The sequence below is a fragment of the Ctenopharyngodon idella genome, chromosome 3 (genome assembly GCF_019924925.1).
Source record: "Ctenopharyngodon idella isolate HZGC_01 chromosome 3, HZGC01, whole genome shotgun sequence".
Taxonomy (NCBI): domain Eukaryota; kingdom Metazoa; phylum Chordata; class Actinopteri; order Cypriniformes; family Xenocyprididae; genus Ctenopharyngodon; species Ctenopharyngodon idella.
The window spans coordinates 39271188-39292460 of NC_067222.1; the positions used below are offsets into that span (position 1 = coordinate 39271188).

The 21273-nt window shown below is 36.1% G+C and overlaps 1 long non-coding RNA gene across 5 annotated transcripts; it reads left to right on the forward strand.

Annotated features, from left to right (window-relative positions):
• The first annotated feature begins 154 nt into the window (after nucleotides 1-154).
• Nucleotides 155-10283, forward strand: LOC127509179 (uncharacterized). Of its 5 annotated transcripts, none has more exons than XR_007929164.1 (6): nucleotides 155-2036; nucleotides 3936-4078; nucleotides 4178-4301; nucleotides 4393-4585; nucleotides 4674-5164; nucleotides 9283-10283. It is a non-coding gene; the product is annotated as an uncharacterized LOC127509179 (long non-coding RNA). The 5 variants fall into 5 exon arrangements; XR_007929161.1 differs by lacking the exon at nucleotides 9283-10283 and adding an exon at nucleotides 5975-6561; XR_007929162.1 differs by lacking the exon at nucleotides 9283-10283 and having other exon boundaries at nucleotides 4674-4825; nucleotides 4993-6561.
• The last annotated feature ends 10990 nt before the right edge of the window (nucleotides 10284-21273 follow it).

Sequence of the window (21273 nt, forward strand, 5' to 3'; positions counted from 1 at the left end):
TTGTTTACTTTTAGCACTCTGGGGCAAAGCACTCTGGGATACTTAAAGGGCCAGTGGCGTTTGTGTGATATTTGGTTGTAGGATAACTGAGTTGTTGGTTTTTAGTTGTTTTGATTGATCTTCGGATGACATAAGGTGCAAATATTTTTCCCACTTCTCTCACAAAAGTTTTTCACCCAAAGAACTGAGTATAACTTTTGGTAATGATTCAAATAATGTACAGTCACATGGGACATGCCACCGAGATCTATTTAGGTGCATGAGCACCACCAACACAATCTCATGGCAATTCATAACTATTTTACGTAATTCTTATGAATTAATACAATCTCATTTGTTCATTTTCGTACTATCTGCTGGCACCCCAGTGACGGGTATGTTTAGGGGTGGGGTTATGGGTGGACCTTCATGCTTACTAATAATCATACGTTTTTGTACACATCGTACAAATTCATATGAAATCGCCACCTCATAAGTTACCAGTTACGTTTTCCTTGAGATCAGTTTGGACAGCACTGACTGGCTGAAGAACACGAACACACCTAAATTCAGTTGTTGCCTAATAGTTAGAGAGTTCGACTGGTCCCCAGTCACTCCCCGGGCGCCACAGCAAAATTGCTGCCTGCTGCTCCAGCTGTGTGTCCAGAGTTTGCAGTGTGTGTGTGTGTGTGTGTGTGTGTGTGTGTGTGTGTGTGTGTTCACTACTCTCTCGTAAAAGATCATAAAAGAAAAGAAATCCATACGAATCAATGGGTTTAGAACAACATGAAGGGTGAGTAGCTAATTGATGAGTGAAATTTCATTTTTTGTTGATCTCTTTAAGAGCCCATCAAAAAGAATTGGGCACTGGTAAACATCTACTATAGTACAACAAAATAATGTTGCTTGCAAAAAATAAATAAATAAATAGTCAGAATACACAGATATTTTCTTATTGATCATCAATGAAAAAAGATGTTCTTTACAGATAGGGTTAACAGGGATGCCATGTTGAGATAAACATGACCAGTCGTGTCTTAAATGTAGTCAACAACAAACTCATTTTCCAGAGAAGTGGGAATGGCAGAGGATGATGCTCTCGGATCGGTTGTTTAGAAAGAAAAATATAGAATGTAATGACTCTTTTACAAATCTGAAACATTTCCACATATAGAGATATTACACAATCATAATATTACACAATATTAGTAGATACTACAAAAATAAAAGCAGTCCTCAGACCAGTTAATATTGTCAGTACAGTATGTAGAGTGTATGGTGTGTAAGTCATCTATTAATGGTAACTCAGCAAAGAAATAACAATAAACTGATTTTATAACTGAAATATTAGTGTAAAATAGTTGTGGTTTAGTATATTCATTCTTTAAAAATACATTTCATACTCTCTATTCCTCAAGAATGCTTGTGTTTTGTCAGCGCTCAGAGGGAGTGAGTTTCTGTGGTAAGGAAATACTCAGAAACATCTGACGAACCACCACACACATTTTAGGGTTCAGTTTAAGGTTAGAAGTAGGGTTAGGCTTCATAGCTTGAACAACATTATTTATATCAACTAATCTTTTTCCTCTGGTTTTAGGGAAACCATGACTTATATTGATTTTGATAGGAATGTTCCAGCAGTGAGGAACGTTTTAGTCACATATAGTGCAGAATGCATTATTGCTGTGGCTTTTTATGGCTAAGATATCAGATGTATACTTTTCTAAAACATTACACAGCAAATGTTCAGAGTTGGCATGACTTTAAAGGGACAGCGTGACGCGCAGTGGCTTTAATGGGACTTACAGATTCAGGCTTTAACTGAGCCACTCTCTACGGTCCCAGCATGTCTGTCATCAGTAGCAGCAGGCTGACTCCTGAACACCTGGCCGATCGCCTGCGGACGCTCCCAGAGGACACAACCACCAGCTGTAAAGTTCAGTGAGACTGAAGAACAGACGACAGAATGGACAAAAGCCTGTCCCAGGCCTCCCATCTGACTCCTCTGAAGCCCCTCCAAAGTCTTTGAAGTGCTTGCAATATGTTACTGTGCTTAGGTAAGTTCAAAATTGGGCCTAAGGATTTTTCAAAGCCTTTATCCTAGTTACTAAGCTTCTGCATGTAACTCGTCGTGGCGTTGCCTATAGTAGCCAATTGTGATAACATGTACAGGCACGCACCACTCACATTTTCTTCAGAAAACGTGATCATATATATTCTATTATATTTTTCTTTTTGACATGAAACCCAAACTCAATTCATTTTAAGGGTAATGTATGTGTTCAAGTGTATGCACTAGGATTGCCTGTTTATATTGTTGGGTTAAGGCCCATTCACACCAAGAACTATAACTATAAAGATAACTATATTAGCGTCGGACGATAACGTTCTGTTTATTGCACGTGCGCGCTGCAGTTTTCGTCTGCCTCTTTAAATGCACGCGCTTAAAGCATGTTGGATTTTGATTGGCTGCAGGGTTATCCCGCGAAATTGGGCTACTTTTAAACAGTTGCCACAGGTTTATTTTTCGCCCCGCGGGTTAAACGTTTGACATATTGCATAAAATATATTTGACTGAAATGCTTGTATTGAAATATTTTATATTTTACCAATGATAAAACTGTGCAAGATGTTTTGTGAAGGACGACCACTGGTAAGAAGCTGTGTTTATGATCACTAACATATAGTGGTTTTCAGTTTGCATAACAGTGACTGTGAAATATTTATTTGGTATGGGAACGGCATATTTTGAGTTCTGATATTTGAAATATGGTCATTAGGCTACTTTTGGGCTATTTTTAATTTGCCATATTGGGCTAGTTTTGTTACGCATACCTAGCAAGCTTGGCTATCAATGTTTATCGTTCATCAGCAGGGGGAAAAAAAATAGTTTGAAAGTGATTCCAAATTTCCAACGCTATCGTTCAGCCTTATTATTTTACAGTTAACTTAGTTTAAAAGCGATATAGCCAAGTATTAAGTACACCTTATATAAGACAGAAACTTGTATAGCAACATTTGAGGCCTTATTTTTCAAATTGTTCACGCAGGAGCACTTTAAAAGTTCTCTGCAACATCTGAAACTGGAAGATGAAAAGGCACAGTGACATACAGTAGGAAGCCACAAATAAAAGTTCATATTTGTACCTTTTCATCTTTAAAGTGTCAGCTGCCGTCATTTATAGAATCAGTCATACATGGGAAAGTCACATCAACATTTTTCTGGCTGGAAATGTATAGGCCTATTATTAATTCTGTAATTTAGTATAAGTTAAAAGACAATAAAGAATTATTTTAGGGCTATTCAAAATGCATTCAGATCCTCCCTTTGGTTTAACACTTGTAAACTTTCTATGTACTTACTGTATATCATAATGTGAGGAAACTTTTTCTTCGCTACATTGTTACATTATGTTGTTTACATTGTTGTATATACTCTTAAGAAGGTATGTTCACCTGGACAGTTTAATTTAATGTAAGAATTTAACTGACGTGATTTCATATGTGAAGTTTGGCATGTGAAATGAGAACCTTGTGATGCCATCTTAAACGACTAATCAGAGATTTCAGATAACTTTGAGGTTAAGATCTCCTACATAAACAGGAACTACTCTGTATATAAAACCATCTTGATGCCCTTCACTGCTACAGACGTCAACTAATATTTCTCTAATGCTTCAGAATAAATTTGGTCTGTTGATATAATTGTGTCTGTTCTAATGTGTTCTTTAAAATTTGAGCCTAAATACAGGAATGTATGATACATGTGTATTTTGTGATTGTTAAGCATCATGCTTTGACTTTTAATGTTTATTTTTTATTAAATACACGTTCAGAATAAACACCTAATTTGTAAAACTGTGCCTAGAATTTAAATCAATGAAACCTGAGGGACTTTTATTTAAAGTATTTCTTTATCAGTTTAATAATTGTTACATTTATGGCTAACTTTTCAGGGTCTTTTCAGTTGCATGTGCTGAATTATGCGTTGAAATCTGGAAGTGTGTGTACATACAGTCCTGTACAAGAATGATGAACCGCATTGGAATGATCTGCATTTTCTTGGCTTTTTCAGTGGAACTTAATGCCAGTTCACAGGGTAAAACATGCTTCTCAAATCTACACTTTCAGTCACAATGGATTTTACATGTACAGTACTTCCAAAAATATGTGACCATTTTCCTGTTGCATGTTTCAGTTCTGAAAGGAGGGCTCATCTGTGTGACAGATTACTGCAAATCTGTCAGCTGCTCTTTAAAGCTACCAGACACATCCACTAGAAACATATCACACTGGCTGGAATTTCAATGGAACAATCACATGTAAGCCGTCATTCATTACCATTGTCTGTTTAGTAATTCATACACTATTTTTCAGTTGAATTTGTATGTCAATGTAAGTGTGCATTACCAGTACAGATTATGATGACTTCAAACACGGGCCGTATAGATGCCCACTCCAGAGAGCACGCGAAGATCACACCTGCACTTTCACTGTAAATGGAATAATAACTGATCTTGATAATGTTACTGTGAAACTTCATTATTTGGAAAACGGCAATAAGAATTCGTCTCCGCTGAATGATGGTTGGAAGCCAGCAAAAAAAGTGAGTAGATCGTTATGTAATCAAAGAAATACTTTTTTTTATTATTAGTATTATATTTCATGTACATGAAGCTTCTCCCTTTTCCCAGTTAAACCAAAAGTCCCATTTAATCTGACATTACAATATACAAATGGGATGTATCATTTCTCTTGGACTAATGGATATGAAGATGAACACTATGGACATTATCTACCCAATATGTACAAATTCCTGTACTACAAAGATGGAGATAATGACAGCGTAAGATTAATTACAGTGATGATTCAGATGTAAATGTCCACCATTCATAGTGCATGTTCTCAGAGCACATCCTCTGTTTCACCCACATCAAAACGCCATCTATATGTGTGTTCTTGCTTTGAAAATGAATGTTTTCTATAATGGTTTCACATTGTTACTTTTTAAAGGAGGTCAGTGTTCATCCAGACAATAAAATGATTCAGATTGATGAAATGAAGCTTGATCCAGTCACTATATACACTGCTATGGTGAGGTCTGGGATACGTGAACATCGGACATACAGAGGAACGTGGAGCAGCGCAGTAAAATGGAATACGACATACAGAGATGAATACCGTGGTACTGATTTACATTTACACTCTCATGTACTTGATTTCTAATCTATCTGTTGCTGTGAGATTAAAAGTGCAGTAAGCTATTTCTGAGAAGCATTGTTAAAAGTTGGTCAGACCGAGCAGCACGACACACATCAGCAGTAGGGGGTGTGTCCACTCATGATGGGGGAGGAGACAGAGTGAGCCAATCAGCAGTAGGGGGAGTGTCCACTCATGATGGAGGAGGAAAGAGAGAGTGAGCCAATCAGCAGTAGGGGTGTGTCCACTAATGATGGAGGAGGAGAGAGAGTGAGCCAATCAGCAGTAGGGGGCGTGTCCACTCATGATGGGGGAGGAGAGAGAGAATGAGCAAGAAGGAGATTTGAAGAAAGACTGTAGAAAGAGAGTTGGCTGAGAGACATTACAAAAGAGAAAAGGTCAGAGGAATTTCCCTGGGAAAAGAAGAGTTATGATCAGGCAAGAGCTTTAAGACCCACGTTATATATAATATAAATTATATATATTATATAATATAATATATAATATAAAAGTGTTCCAGCACTGGGGAGACCTAAGCAGGAAGTACTGAAAAAGGACGCTGAGGTTGCATTGTTTTTCCATACGTGAGCAACATTGGCTTTGCTATGTTTCAAAGAGCTAAGATATGCTGTTGTTGTAGTATTAGCTTTAGTAACAGGACAGAGAGAGTGAGCCAATCAATCTTGCTGGTCTTTAACCAGCCGAAGAGAGCGCATGTCACACCTCTATTCATCAGTTTGCATTGGCTGCCAATAGTCGCTCGCATCCAATTCAAGGCTCTAATGTTTGCCTACAGAACAACCACTGGCTCTGCACCACTATACCTAAACTCACTACTTCAGACTTAAGCGCCCTCCAGAAGCTTGCGTTCTGCAAGTGAACGGCGCCTTGTGGGGCACAAAATCACTCTCACAGACCTTCTCCTGGTCTGTGGCCTGCACTCAAGCCAGCAGAGATCCTGATTGATCTGGGCCCGATTGGTCGATTCCCGTTGCTGATAAGGACCACCCCAAACGCACTATCGAGGCCGACATTGTGCCATTTGTTTTGCTCTGTTTTGGTCTCTTCTTTGATTGTGTGTGCTTTGTAAAACTTGCTTTTGTTCAGTTTGATTTACAATTCTCAGTTTTGTAAAACTTGCTTTTTTTCTTCAGTTATTGTGTAAATATTATTTGTAAAAAAGTTTAAAAAGTTTAAGGGAAGTAGGGAGTGCAACACCATTTCTTTTGCATATATCATTTATTCTATGTTTTGGGTTAAAGGAGCTAGGGAAGTTGCGTTGTATTTTTCTTTTAATGTGTGTGTGTGTGTTTTTTTAGGGAATTTAGAGGGTACTAAAATCAGTTATTTTTGTTTGTTATTTTGGCCTGGTCCACTCCTGAATTTAATCCCTTTGTTTATGGTTTCTACTATATTTTGTTAATAAAATTACCTTTTGTTGAAAATGTATCTTTGTGAGTGAGCACACATTCGTTTATGTTGCGGCTGGCCCTAGACGGTCGTAACATAAATTGGGGGCTGAAAGAAAGATGAAAGAAATTTTATGGGTGCCGACACCAGCAAAATATTTCCAGCCCCTTTATCAAAATTACCAGGGAAAAATTTTAGGTACAATTTCAGACTTCAAATATACAAGGGTTTCCCAACAGAGGGTTTTGAACCCTTTTGTGGTTCATGAAATGATTACAAGGGTCTTGTGAGCAAAACTGCAAAAATAACCATAAATAAATCATTTGAAAAAATATTACTTTAAAAAATAAATGTATAAAATATTGAAAACCACTAAAATATAATATCAATACATAGATAACAGTATAAAAACAGTAGGCTATATATATATATTTACTGTATAAATATACAGTATAAATAAACTTTATAGATTTTACAGTATACTTATATAATTTATAATTTAACTTAATTTATTAAAAATAATATATTTATATATGGGATCGTTTGAAAGCACACAGAAGTGTTTGAATTTGAAAGCAGGCCGCTCCTTTGTGTATCTGTGTAATCGCTCGGTGAAGAGCGTCAAAGATGTCTATTTACAACATGTTTTTGAAGCGTTGATCATTGTAGCCAATCACAGACGTATCTGATGAGCGCATGAACACAATTGGCAGAGGAGTTTACAAATGTAAAATGTCAGTACCGACTTGGTATCGCAGTAGGTACTTTTGACAATATATATATATATATATATATACACTCACCTGCCACTTAATTAGGTACACCTTGCTAGTACTGGGTTGGACGCCCTTTTGCCTTAACTGAACTGAACTGCCTTAATTCTTTTTGGCATAGATTCAACAAGGTGCTGGAAAAATTCCTCCGAGATTTTGGTCCACGCAGCTGCTGCAGATTTGTCAAGCTGCTCATCCCGTTCCACCACATCCCAAAGGTCTATTGGATTGAGATCTGGTGGTTGTGGAGGACATTTAAGTATAGTGAACTTATTGTCATGTTCAAGAAACCAGTTTGAGATGATTTGAGCTTTGTGACATGGTGCATTATCCTGCTGGAAGTATCCATCAGAAGATTTTGGAGGCACCCGAGTGCGATTACTGCATTCACACTTGCCCAAACGAACTGCACTAAGTGGGACAACGAACTCTAGTGCGATTCAACCGAACTACATGAGGCAGGTGTGAAAGCACCCTTAAACCACCTTTCTTCCCCATTCTGATGTTCAGTTGGAACTTCAGCAGATAGTCTTGACCATATCTCTACATGCCTAAATGCATTGAATTGCTGCCATGTGATTGGCTGATTAGATATTTGAGTTAACGAGCAGTTGAACAGGTGTATATATAATATAATACTTATATCATAATATAATATAATACTTATATCATAATATTTATTTGTTTACACAACACCGTTTTCAGTGAAAACCTTTTATGTGTTTTGGCTGTTCATTTACACAACAGCATTTTGGGGGCCTGAAAACACAAGCTTTTGACAACAGGTTTCAAAATGCAAGTTTTTGAAAACGATACTATTATCATCTCTGTGTAAACTACAGAAACGTGAATTTGTGAAAACAGTGACGTAATGCTCATGCGTATTATGTGTTTAGTCTATAAGTGTGTAGTGTTTCTTTACAAAGTGACATTGCCAACTACTGGCAGAATAATACAGTGTTTTTAGTCGTTTTCGTTGGTCCATGTGAACGAGGATCGTTTTGACAGTATTGTCATCTGTAAGAAAAAAAACTTGCAAATTAACATAAACAATGTGTAAAATTAAAAGTGAAAAAAAAAAAAAAAACCCATACAAAAACATTCAGAACCTTTGAAATATAATATACATTAATGATTGTTATATATATACATACATACAGGGCTTGACATTAACTTTTTTGCTCACCAGCCACTGTGACTAGTGGTTTTCCAAAGTTACTAGCCACTCAGCATTTTCACTGGCCACAATTTTGCTGTTGGGAAATTACATTTTTATATGATTAAAGTTGACTTTGGCATGCTAAAATTACTTGATTTTGAGTCATTTTACTTGATTTAGAAGATTTAAAACCCTTTCAAACTTTCAAATGCAGATTGACCACCCATATCAGCTGATGTACAGATGGGCAATATGAGCATAGGCTAATATGAGAAATTTTTGTTATTTTTGTTAGGCTATATAAAAGAACAAAGAAGCAAATTACAGAAACAATAGTAAATTTAAAAAAAAAAAAAAAAAAATCTTTTTTTCAGATACAGTAGGTTTATTTAACATGTATACATTTATTAAACATCTTTTGTTTTTTGATTAACATTAATGGCAGACAGGTATTTAATTGGGCTGCTGAATGCATGGATGAAATATTATAACACTTAAGCCATAACCGACTGTATTCACGTGAGATACTCCACACAATGGACATTTTGACATCTGTGTGCGCGTATATTTGACTATTCAGATGCAAGGAGATATATATATATAGTGTATAATATTAATATTACTTAACTGTATACTTCTATTTACAGTATAATACTGTATAAATTTATACTGTATTTTTAACACACACATATAATTGTGTAAGATATATCCTCATATTCATATTCATATCAGATTAATATGTATCCTCTTTTTTTCCATTAGTGTTGGGTTTTGGCAAAAAGTCTTTTACAAGACTTTGATGTTATGAAAGACTTTTCAACAATTGACAAGATTTCCGAGGTCATGATGACTACACTACAGGATGAGGAAGAGAAAACGGGCATGTATCCCGCTGCACAATGCCATCAACCCTATGTGGACCCCACAGCTGAGGTCTGGGCCCCACGCCAAATGGCCTCTGAAGCACCAGTTATCATTAACCCAGTGCCTGTGTGTTTCAAACAAGACTACTGCACTCTCACCAACACTCCCACAGGCCCTGTCCTCACCTTCACCAGAGATATAGACCAGGACGAAAACAACGTTAGTGATTAAATGCATGAAGACACCTGCAGTAGACATGTGGACGTTATGAACTGACATATATCATTTATTCACATTTTAAAGTATGATTGTGTATAATTTATGTTGTAGAACAAAATGTGAAGGCCTTTTCAAATCATGTTAACAAGGAATTCTTATTCTTCACTGAAACAAGTTGTCTAGGCTACAAGGTGTTAAAATAGCCATTATACTCCCTCCACTAATGCTGACAGTTCAAATGAGGTTTGAGGATTTGTGTGCAGCGATTTGATTCTCCAGATTCTGTTTTTCATCAAGTAACATCATTATATTTCTATTTGTGATATTTGTCTCTATTATAGTTGTGGTGTGGAGTCGTTATCTTTATAGTTATTGTTCTTGGTGTGAACAGGCCTTTTGTGGCGTTTATAGTTGTGGCGTGTGGACTCTGCTATTCTTTTACATTTAGAACGATTTTTATAAGTATATTTTTATTGTTATCGTTAAAGTTATCGTCCTTGATGTGAACAGGTCTTTACTCTCTGGACGCCTGGAAGCCACTGAGATCTGCATGCTCACACATTGCTGCTCTGATGTGTAATGGTAGCAGAAATAGAAAGTGGGCACACTGTTGGCTGCCAATGTGTAAATCAATATGTTTAAGTAATTCAAGAATGCCATAAACATTCCAAGGTAAAATACGCTCATGGCTCATTTTTATGGTGCTGTGGCAATCGGCCAGGAGTAACCAGTTGCAAGATCTTCCACAAGATAATTTGCACTACAGTCTTCTTTATAATTATTCTGCATAAAGTTTTTAACTCAGCTTTAATTTTGGAATCACTGAAATGTTTTTGTTTTTAAAGAGTGTTTTATATATATTTTTTTTATTCACCAATGATGCATTCAGCTGTGCAGAGCTTATGCATTCTAGTCAGTTTATGAAGACATTCAGCAGAAGTTTCACTTCCCACAGGTGTGATTGGCTTGTAGGGTACATCTCACTTCTCACATACACTACTGTTCAAAATTTTGGGGTTTTTAAAATATTTTTATAGAAGTCTCTTATGTTCATCAAGGCAAATTTATTTGACAAAAAATAATGTAAAAACAGTAATATTGTGAAATATTATTACAATTTAAAGTAACTTCTATTTGAATATATTTTAAAATGTAATTTATTCCTGTGATCAAAGCTGAATTTTCAGCATGATTACTTCAGTCTTCAGTGTCACATGATCCTTCAAAAGTCAATATAATATGATGATTTGAAGCAAATATGAAGCAAAAAAATGCATCCATCCATTATCAAAGTAATCCATACGGCTCCAGTGGGTTAATAAAGGCCTTTTGAAGTGAAGTGAGGCGCTTTTAAGAAAAATATCCATATTTAAAACTTTATAAATTCAAATAACTAGCTTCCGGCGGACGACCGTACGCATACTGCACAAGTCGATTTGTGCCAAATGAGTAACCCCTGAAGCGATGTATGACACAGGATGTGGGAGTATCGTAAGCTTAGACACCTCTCGCGGTTCAAACAAATAGCGGGTGTACAACAAACTCAAGCCTCTCTTATCCTTCGACATTTCTCTTTACAATTTTTCATTTTAGACTTGTAATTCGTGACCGGTGTTTTGATTTTGCTCCACCCTCTGCGCGTCTGCGCTCGTCTTTACGTCATGTGTCGGGTCAGAGGTTACTTTTCTGCCGCAATTCAATGCATACGGCCGTCTGCCAAAAACTAGTTATTATAGTTAATAAAGTTTTAAATATGGAAAAATTTTTTTAAAAAAAACATCACTTCCCTTTAGAAGGCCTTTATTAACCTACTGGAGCCATGTGGATATCTTTTATTATGGATGGATGCATTTTTTTGCCATTTGCCAACCATTTGCAACTGTGCTAATAATGAAAGGTTTCCCGAGCAACAAATCAACACATTAGAATAAAACCATTGTGTTGAATGATCCTTACAAAATGGATAATTTAACACAAGCTTTTCTAGAAGATGTGATGCTAAAAATTGATTGCCACTTTATGAGTTCAGCCAATCACATGGCAGCAACTCGGTGCATTTAGGCATGTAGACATGGTCAAGACAATCTGCTGAACTGAGCGTCAGAATGAGGTAGAATTTAGGTGACTTTGAATCTGGCTCGGTTGTTGCTGCCAGTATAGGCTGGTCTGAATATTTCAGAAACTGCTGATTTTCACACATCCATCTCTAGGGTTTACAGCGAATGTTTATATATTGTTTATATATTATTATTTATAATGTTAGCTATGATACATTAGCTTTTCAAGAGACTGTCATTCATGCCAAAAGTTATTATGTAGCACATTGTACATCTATTTAGAGAACAATGAAAAGCATATGTGTAACACAGTATCTCAGTATGTGCTGAAGTGTTGCACTGGGATGCTTGTTGTCTGCTGATCAGAGTGTATGTGCTCCAATGGCCAGTTGGCATCGGGATCACGTCTGCCTGTTGAGCCAAAGCAGGGGCCAGAGAGACAAACTGGCCTGACATGACTGTAACTAAAGGCCAGAGATGGTTTGATGATGGCTGTCATATATTTGGTGGTTTGGCTGAAACCATTGTTGAGATGCTTTGGCTTTTGTCTCACGTACATGTCAGCAGACAGAAGGAGACCTGGCAAAGACTTCCATCATCAGCTCAGCTAAAGCTCTTCAGCGACGGCAGCAGGACATGCCTGTGACAGACAGATGGATGCTCTCCACTGTCACGCTTCAGTGAAACTCACTGCTTATGACTGCAGTATGAGTCATCGGCCCCTACATACTGAGCTGTCACCTTAAGAAGCAGGTAGAAAGCCTTATTTTCTTGTCTGATATGTCTTTTCACACTGCTCTAAATGGAAAGATTGGCTTGTTTGATCTGAATTTCAGTGTTCCCTCTAAACTAGTGTGCATGGCTGCTCCCGCACAGACAGAAGGAAGCGAGCAGAAGGCAGACTGAAATGGACAGCACTTGAAGTTGAGTGCATCTGCATGTCCATTTATTTTCAGTATGGAACTGAAGCAGTGAGATTTAGGCTATTTGCAATATAAGGACCATATCCACAGTAAAGGCTTCATAGCGGCACTATAGGGAAAATTAAATTTGCATTTCTTCAAGGAAATACCAGTACTTGCAAAGCTGCAAAACTGTAGCGCTTAAGTTTAGGTAAGCTTCGGTTGTAGGTTTTGTGTAGAAGCAGAGTGGCTTTGCCATTGTCAAGACCAAATGTGACCCTGGACCACAAAACCAGTCATAAGTCGCACTGGTGTATTTGTAGCAATAGCCAACAATACATTCTATGGGTCAAAATTACAGATTTTTCTTTTGTGCCAAAAATCATTAGGATATTAAGTAAAGATCATGTTCCATGAAGATATTTTGTAAATTTCCTACCGTAAATATATAAAGTGGATATGCATTGCTAAGGACTTCATTTGGACAACTTTAAAGGCGATTTTCTCAATATTTGGATTTTTTTTTGCACCCTCAGATTCCAGATTTTCAAATAGTTGTATCTCGGCCAAATATTGTCCTATCATAACAAACCATACATCAATGGAAAGCTTATTTATTCAGCGTTCAGCGATGTTGTATAAATCTCAATTTCAAAAAATTGAACCTTATGACTGGTTTTGTGGTCCAGGATCACAAATATACACTACCAGTCAAAAGTTTGGAAACATTACTATTTTTAATGTTTTTGAAGTCTCTTATGCTTATTAAGGCTGCATTTATTTCATAATGAATACAGAAAAAACAATAATATTGTGAAATATTATTACAATTTAAAATTATGGTTTTGCATTTTAATATACTTTAAAATATATATTTTTTCTGTGACGCAAGCTGAATTGTCAGCATCATTACTCCAGTCTTCAGTGTCACATGATCCTTCAGAAATCATTGTAATATGCTGATTTATTATCAATGTTGGAAACAGTTGTGCTGCTTAATATTATTTTATAACCTGTGATACTTTTTCAGGATTCTTTGATGAATAAAAAGTTAAAAAAATATCAGCATTTATTTAAAATAGAAATCTTTTGTAACAATACAAAATACAAAAAAACAATTAACAATTTGTAATAAAAAAATTTTTCTTTCTTTTTTTTTGAAAGAAATTAATACTTTTATTCAGCACGGATGTGTTAAATTGATAAAAAGTGATAGTAAAGATTTATATTGTTAGAAAAGATTTATATTTTGAATAAATGCTGTTGTTTTTAACCTTTTATTCATCAATGAATCCTGAAAAAAGTATCACAGGTTCCAAAAAAATATTAAGCAACACAACTGTTTTCAACATTGATAATAAATCATCATATCAGAATGATTTCTGAAGGATCATGTGACACTGAAGACTGGAGTAATGATGCTGAAAATTCAGCTTTGATCACAGAAATAAATTATATTTTAAAGTATATTAAAATAGAAAACCATAATTTTAAATTGTAATAATATTTCACAATATTATTGTTTTTTCTGTATTTATTATGAAATAAATGCAGCCTTAATGAGCATAAGAGACTTCGTTCAAAAACATGAAAAATAGTAAATGTTTCCAAACTTTTGACTGGTAGTGTACTTTATGAATTTAATCAAATTTTTTTAACCGTCTCTGCTGCTGACCTTCGATGATCCAATTCAACCATACTAATAAGCAAAAATGTCTAGTTTAACATCACATTTGTGTTTTTGTTGTTTTTATTGCTCAAGAGTGTTCAACTTTCTTCTCAAGCATCCTATTCTTCTGCGGTCAAGAATGGAGCACAACTGAAAGGTTTGTTTGAGTTGCGCCCTCTACTGTACAGGTGTGAATTTACATTTCCTTTTGCATTTGTACTTTAGGTGTGAAACGGCCTTTACATTTTTAAAAAAAAATAAAACATTCATGTTTTTTTTTTTTCGTTATTAAAAAAGGACAAGCAAACCCAGCCCAGGTGAATAAAGTAATGAAAAAGTAACGTATTGCATTACTTTCCATAAAAAGTAACTAAGTAACGTCATATTTTATAATATTACTGTTTTTTACTCTATTTTTATACTGTATTTTCAAATAAATGCAGCCTTGATGAGCATAATAGACTTCTTTCAAAAACATTAAAAAATCTTAGTGAAGTGAGACATGCCCAGTACCACCTGTGGGAAGTGAAACTTCAGCTGAATATCTTCATAAACTGTCTGCTAGAATGAATATGAAGTCTGCACAGCTGAATACATCCATGGTAAATAAAAATATAAATTTTAAAATAAATGCATCCAAAAACATTTCACAGATTCCACCCCCAAACTTTTAAACGTTGTGTAATTGGTTAGTTTTTAAATTAATTGAATTAGTGGAATATTTATTTAAATTTAATCTAAAGTTTCTTAAAAGTATAAACTTCACAAAAGCCAAAAAATAAACTATTATATACATATAGATAATAACACATATATAATATAATATGTTAGCTGCTATAAAATAAAACACTCTCGGCGTGGGGGTGTATTTTCTGTATGTTGATATTTTTGACTGTTTTTAGAAAAAGGAAACATGAACTTGATGGTGCATGTGTTTGTTTACCTGACATTCATGTGGTAATCATATGCAGATTTCCCTACTAAATATTTAAACAGGCAGATTGTTCCCCTCTCTAGTTTCACAGCAGCACCTGTTCAGCTCAGCGGTTCACGGGGGGCAGCGGGAAAGAATTTTCGTTGGTACTTTTATATCATGCATAGCTTGCATCCGTATCTGCCTCATTGTTCTCTGTGTCATATTGTAGCTGGCCAAGAGAGTTTACTCAGAAGTGAAAATGCTGTCATCCTTTACTCACCCAAGTCCTTAAATGTCTGATTCATGAATGAATCATTCTTTTGAGTCAGATCTTTCAAATGAATTGTTGATCTGTTCACAAAAACTGATGATTCATTCACAAATCAGAAAGATTTGGTTCTCGAGTTCATCTCATTGACACAATGATCCAGTCATAGTGGTTAACAGCTCACTGGAGGTGAAGATTATCATTGAATAACGATTTCGGTCTTTTCATCGCAGAAAGCTATCAAATGACTAGCGCATAAGTTATGTGAACCTTTGTACATTTATGGTACTTTTGTGCCCATTTAAAGTGAAGCGTCACTTCTCATAGGAACTAACTGTTTGGAAAAGAATGACCAATACTAACCTTCTTTTGTGTTCAATGGAGGAAAGAAAGTCATACAGGTTTGGAATGATATGAGGGTGAGTAAATGATGACAGAATTAAAATTTTTATCCAGGGACAGGGAACATAAAAATGTCTTGTGAGCTGCAATTAGTAAGTGAAAAAGAAATGGATAAGAGTGAAAAGTGCCTCTACATGCGCCTCAGTGAAACAAAACACTTGACATCCTGCTTATAAAGGAAGATATGTTATTTCCTTTGGGCAAACCCCTTCCTTTTGTGTCAAATGAAAATGGTTTTAAACGTTAAGCAGTGTAGGAAAGCTACCCCAGCCTCTGGCTATAAGTAAACTCAAACAAATTCTGCCTGAAATATGAGGTCAGATAATAGAGACGGTGGGAGTGTTGTTTTCTCTGGCATACTCTGCTCTGTTTGCCTCACAGAACCTCTGCTAAATTTAACCTGATATCTTTGTCAGCTGACATGCGGATCCAGGCGTTACTAATCAGAGCCTCCATAGTTTCTTTGGCTCTTTCCTTCATACAAAGTTCCCTCTCCTTCTGTTTCTCCCTCTACCACCTGCTCGCTGTCTTACTCATGTATCGCTCTCTCTAACTCATCACATTTTGCTTTGTGATTCTTTGAAACTTATTTCTGACAGCTCCTTTCTGATTCAAAAAGTTCAAAAGATGCTGTATTTTCTGTGTCACAGACTCCTGAAATAACACTCTGTCTAATATATCTTCTTCTTGGTTGAGTATCTCTGTTATTTCAAGAGAAATTGGGGACATAAACACTGTGGCAGTAGAAATTAGTTCGATGTTGTCAGATTTTACTTTAGTTACACTGGCTTAAAATTTTAAATTAAACATTTAATACTTCTGTAACTTGCTTACTTCAGACAGATGTCAGACATTTACATGTTTACATTACACGGTTAGATAATCAGTACAATGCAGGATGGATACTATTTAGGGCATGATTATAAAGAAAAATTCAATATGTGAAAACTTGTTAAATAGTGTGTAATATGTGATACGATAGTGCTTTAGTTGTGTAAAATCAATTTAAATTGTTTAAATTGTATTTTAATATATAAAAGGTGAAAATGATTTAACTAAAATTAGGGCTGGACGATTAATCGAAAAGTAATCGAAACCGAAATTCAGAACCTAACTGATATAGTATTTTCCCAAGTCACATGACTCCGCCCAATCCAGTCAGCTGCATGGAAGCAACAAGGAGGCGAGCGCTGAGTCAACACACACAGACAGCGCGCAATCCCCGAAAGTGAGATCAGTTTCGCTTGCGTCCTCATGAAAGTTTGTTGGTTGTATGTGTTTTAAGGCTTGCCAGTTTGAACATTCAAGTGATTTTGCACCATTCAAGAACAACAATATGGAAAACAAACGCGTCTCTGACAGTGTGCGAGCCCTGAAGCCAGATCACTTACGCTTGCGTTTTCACTAAACTTTGTCAACAGTATGTATTTAAAGGCTTGCCAGTTTGGACATTCAAGCGATTTTAGACCATTGGATGTGTATCATTATATTGAGCTACTGCGCTGATGCATTGTGGCACACAAACACTCATACAGACACTAGCTGCACATCACGTGAAGATCTGTGATTCATCACTAAAGTAGCTTAGAAACTCAAAAGTTATAGCATATATTTGTCTATGTTTGAAATAACTACTTACAACCCACAGCTGCACAATTAATAGAGAGGCGGTATGACTAATTCACACACGCAATCACTCTCTCATTAATGCATTCAAAAAAATGTACTTATCTTTATCTGATTTACATCGAGCAGAAATCTGTAAGAAATGTTATGAACCATAGATAAAATAATGCTGAAAATGAGCACTCTTTCATTAGAAAAAAAAAAATCCCACCTTTAATAGTCAAGCATATTTACAGTACAAACCTTGTCAGTGAACTATGAGGGCAAAAACAACAACAACAACAAAACAGAATAATAGTTCATTAATTGTAATCGAGGTAAAATGTTCAATTAATCAAGAATTAATATTAAAATATGATATTAAAATATGGAAAATGCGCCAAACCTTCTGCTTCCTTCAGAAGGGGTGATACAGGAGCTTGGGAAACCTGTTTGGAACAATAATTACTTTTTGCAAATCCAATTGGAGCTGTAAGTGGGACAAAAAGTGCCTGTAGTTTAATAGAGCCTGCTGTGGTTTGTACCTACTTTCCTAACTGATAGAGGATCAGTTCTCCACATTGATGGAGTGGGTGTGAAATTTCTGTGGCTTTCAAGATTAGAACGTGGTGAATTTAGCTAGTGTGAAAACTTCTACATGCAGCCTCCATGTTTTCTTTCAGCTCTGTTCTCCTGCTTTATCACAGCTGTACACATTTTTGTTGAGCTTTAGGAAAAAGGAGGCAAAATTAGGATCTGTATTGATAGCGACCACTGCCACAATATTCCCGCTTTGTTCCAGGTCATCATGCCAAAAGATAGTGTTTATTCTTTCTCACTCTCACCACCTGGCATTGTGGGATAACTGTACTTGGCAAATGCTCTCCACTGACAGCCAGTTAAGAAAGCAGGATGAAAGATCCCTCAAGGGAAATATCTCTCCCTAGTCAAACTCAGTTTCTTTAATTAAACCCATAATAACTTAAAGCTCATTAATGTTTAAAGGGACCCTAGCGGTGTTGTGTGGGAAGGTGTCAGGTGTTGGACGGCTCTGCGGTAGGGAGAGACAGGATTATTCGGGATACTCTTTTTAGTGTGGGTTCCGCAGCTCATGTGGTCCTGCTCTGAGAGCCAAACAGCTGGCAGACACGCTCATGCCTATTCATTCATCTGTGGGGGGCTCCTAATGGAAAGGAGGTAAAAGCTATTGCAAGAATGTGGGCTTGAACATTACATGCAGAAATATGAGGTGAACATGACCAGAAAAACTGCTTCCCTTATCTTATGATATCTGTTCTTCTTCCGTTAAACAGATCACTGTCATTTGTTGTTATGCTATTTAAATGAAACCTTTCTTTTTCCATACAGTTCATAGAAACCATGTTTGTCACTAATACACATTTCAAGTCTTCTAAAGCCATTCAAACTTTGTGTGAGGAACAGTCCAAAATACAAGTCGTTTCAGATCCGAAATTACATTCACAGTTACTTTCAGATCACGTATTGTGCCAAGTTTGACATCGCAAAAGATCATCGGATATTTCATGTGTCGTAAGTGAACACAATGTGCTGGTTTGAATATATGAGATGGGATGAAGAATGAGAGCTGCAGTGGACTGGATGATCTTTTGTGAATTATGAGCTGTATGGTCCATATACACTTTTAAAAATATAGATTGTTATTGGCATCGATGGTTCCATAAAGAACCTTTAACATGCATAGAACCTTTCCGTTCCATAAAAGGTTCTTTAGAGTGGAAAAGGGTTCATTTAAATGTTATGTTCTTCACACTAAGAAAAAATGGTTATTTTAAGAACTGTTCACTGAAAGGTTCTTTGGGAACCCAAAATGGTTCCTCTATGACATTGTTGCGAAAACCCCCTATTGAAACCTTTATTTTCATAAAAAAACAACAGCATATGGGTTTGGAACACCATTAAGGTGAGAAAATAATGACAGAATTGTTTTACCAGGGCTGAACAAAAGGCTGAAAATTTTCCTTTTCTACTCCTGGACACTCCTGACATGCAGCAGCTGTAGAAGACTATTTACACACTGTATTGATTGACCACAGTATGTGCCCTGACACAAAAAAGGCCTCTCTTTCTGGCTATGTTGTGTTATTCTTCTGATAACAGCCTCCTTGATCGCAGTCTAAACCTTTACCGTTAGACAGCTGCAATTAAGCAGGAAGACAGAGTGGTCTGGACTTTACCGATCCTGTTCTTATCTCACTGAGGAGGAGGAGGTCTGTTTAACTGACACATTTCCCTCACTTCTGTCTTTAACCTGTTGTTTGAATCTCACAGTGCAGCATTGTTTGTATGCCTGTATAAGATGAATCATTAAGGTGAATCATTTACTCACTCTCATTCACTCTCATGTCTCTGGGGTGGTATCTTTTCAAAAGATACTAAAATATACCATTTAGGTACTAATATGTAAACTTTAGGTACTAATATGTACATTTAAGACACTAATATGTGTGTACCTTTTGAAAGGGCACCGCCCCAGTGACAGCTTTTGACCTTTTCTTCTGAGAGTCACAAACCTGTGTGCATTTTTTTCTTCAAGTTATTTTGAAAAATGTCTTAATGTTTCTGTCCATACAGTCAATGGGGTTCAAGGGGAAATGTTTTGGATCCCTCTGACTGTCATTATATCGGCAAAAACTTAAATATCTTTTTTGGTGTTCCACATGTTCCACATGTTTTCTTCTGCAGAAGAAATAGGGTGCATAAATAATGACACAATATTCATTTTGGGGTGAACTATGAATGACTCCAGGAGGTTAATAAAGACCATAAATAACATAAAATAAACTTCGACGTACGTCCAAAAAGCATTAACTTCCGCAACGTAGTGCCAAAGACTATAGATATAGAAAGACGGTTCACTCCTATTAGTTAACTTATTAGAAACTGCAACGTGCAATATGGCGGAATAGGTCCCGCCTTCTAAATAAAAAAGCCAATCGCTAGTTGGTAAAGTCATTACGTCACTGCAGCTGCCGTTAAAAGCTCCGGTTCCCATAGAAACCTGAAGACTCACGCTTAGGACTGCACATGCGCATTGGCTCGTCTAGCCTGAAAAATAAGCTTTTTTTAATGCTTTTTGAGCATAAGAAACAACATTAATGGGACAGTTCATGTCAGATTTTGTTGCTAATTTGAAATGTTATATTTATATGTTATATGTAATATATATTACATATAACATATTACATATATATAACATAACATATATATAATATAACATATATATTATAACATGTAATATATATATAACATATATATTATAACATGTAATATATATGTTATATGTAATATGTTATATGCAATTTTTGAGATTTCAGGATTCCCCCATTCAAACAGATAGGACTTGGTCTTGGATGCCTGAAATAGCTGCCTGGAGGCGTCGCAAATATGGCCGCCGAGTGAACAGACTTTCCTTGAAAGGGAATTTAACTTTGTCCTGTGCTATAACACGTAGTACGTCATGTCATTGTGTAGAATGTCATGGCATTGTGTACTACGTCACAGAAGTTAACACTTTTTGGACGTACATCGAATGCGTATGGCTGTCGCACCGAAACTCATTATTTTACTTTATAAAGTTTTAAATAAGGATATTTGTCTTACAATAACGCATCGATTCACTTCAGAAGGCCTTTATTAACCCTCTGGAGTCGTATGGATTAATTTTTTTATGGATGGATGCATTTTTTTTTGTCTTCAAAATGTGGCCACCCATTCACAAACATTATAAACCTTGTAGGACTAAGGATATTTTTAAATATATCTCCGATTGTGTTCGTCTGAAAGAAGATAGTCATATACACCTAGGATGG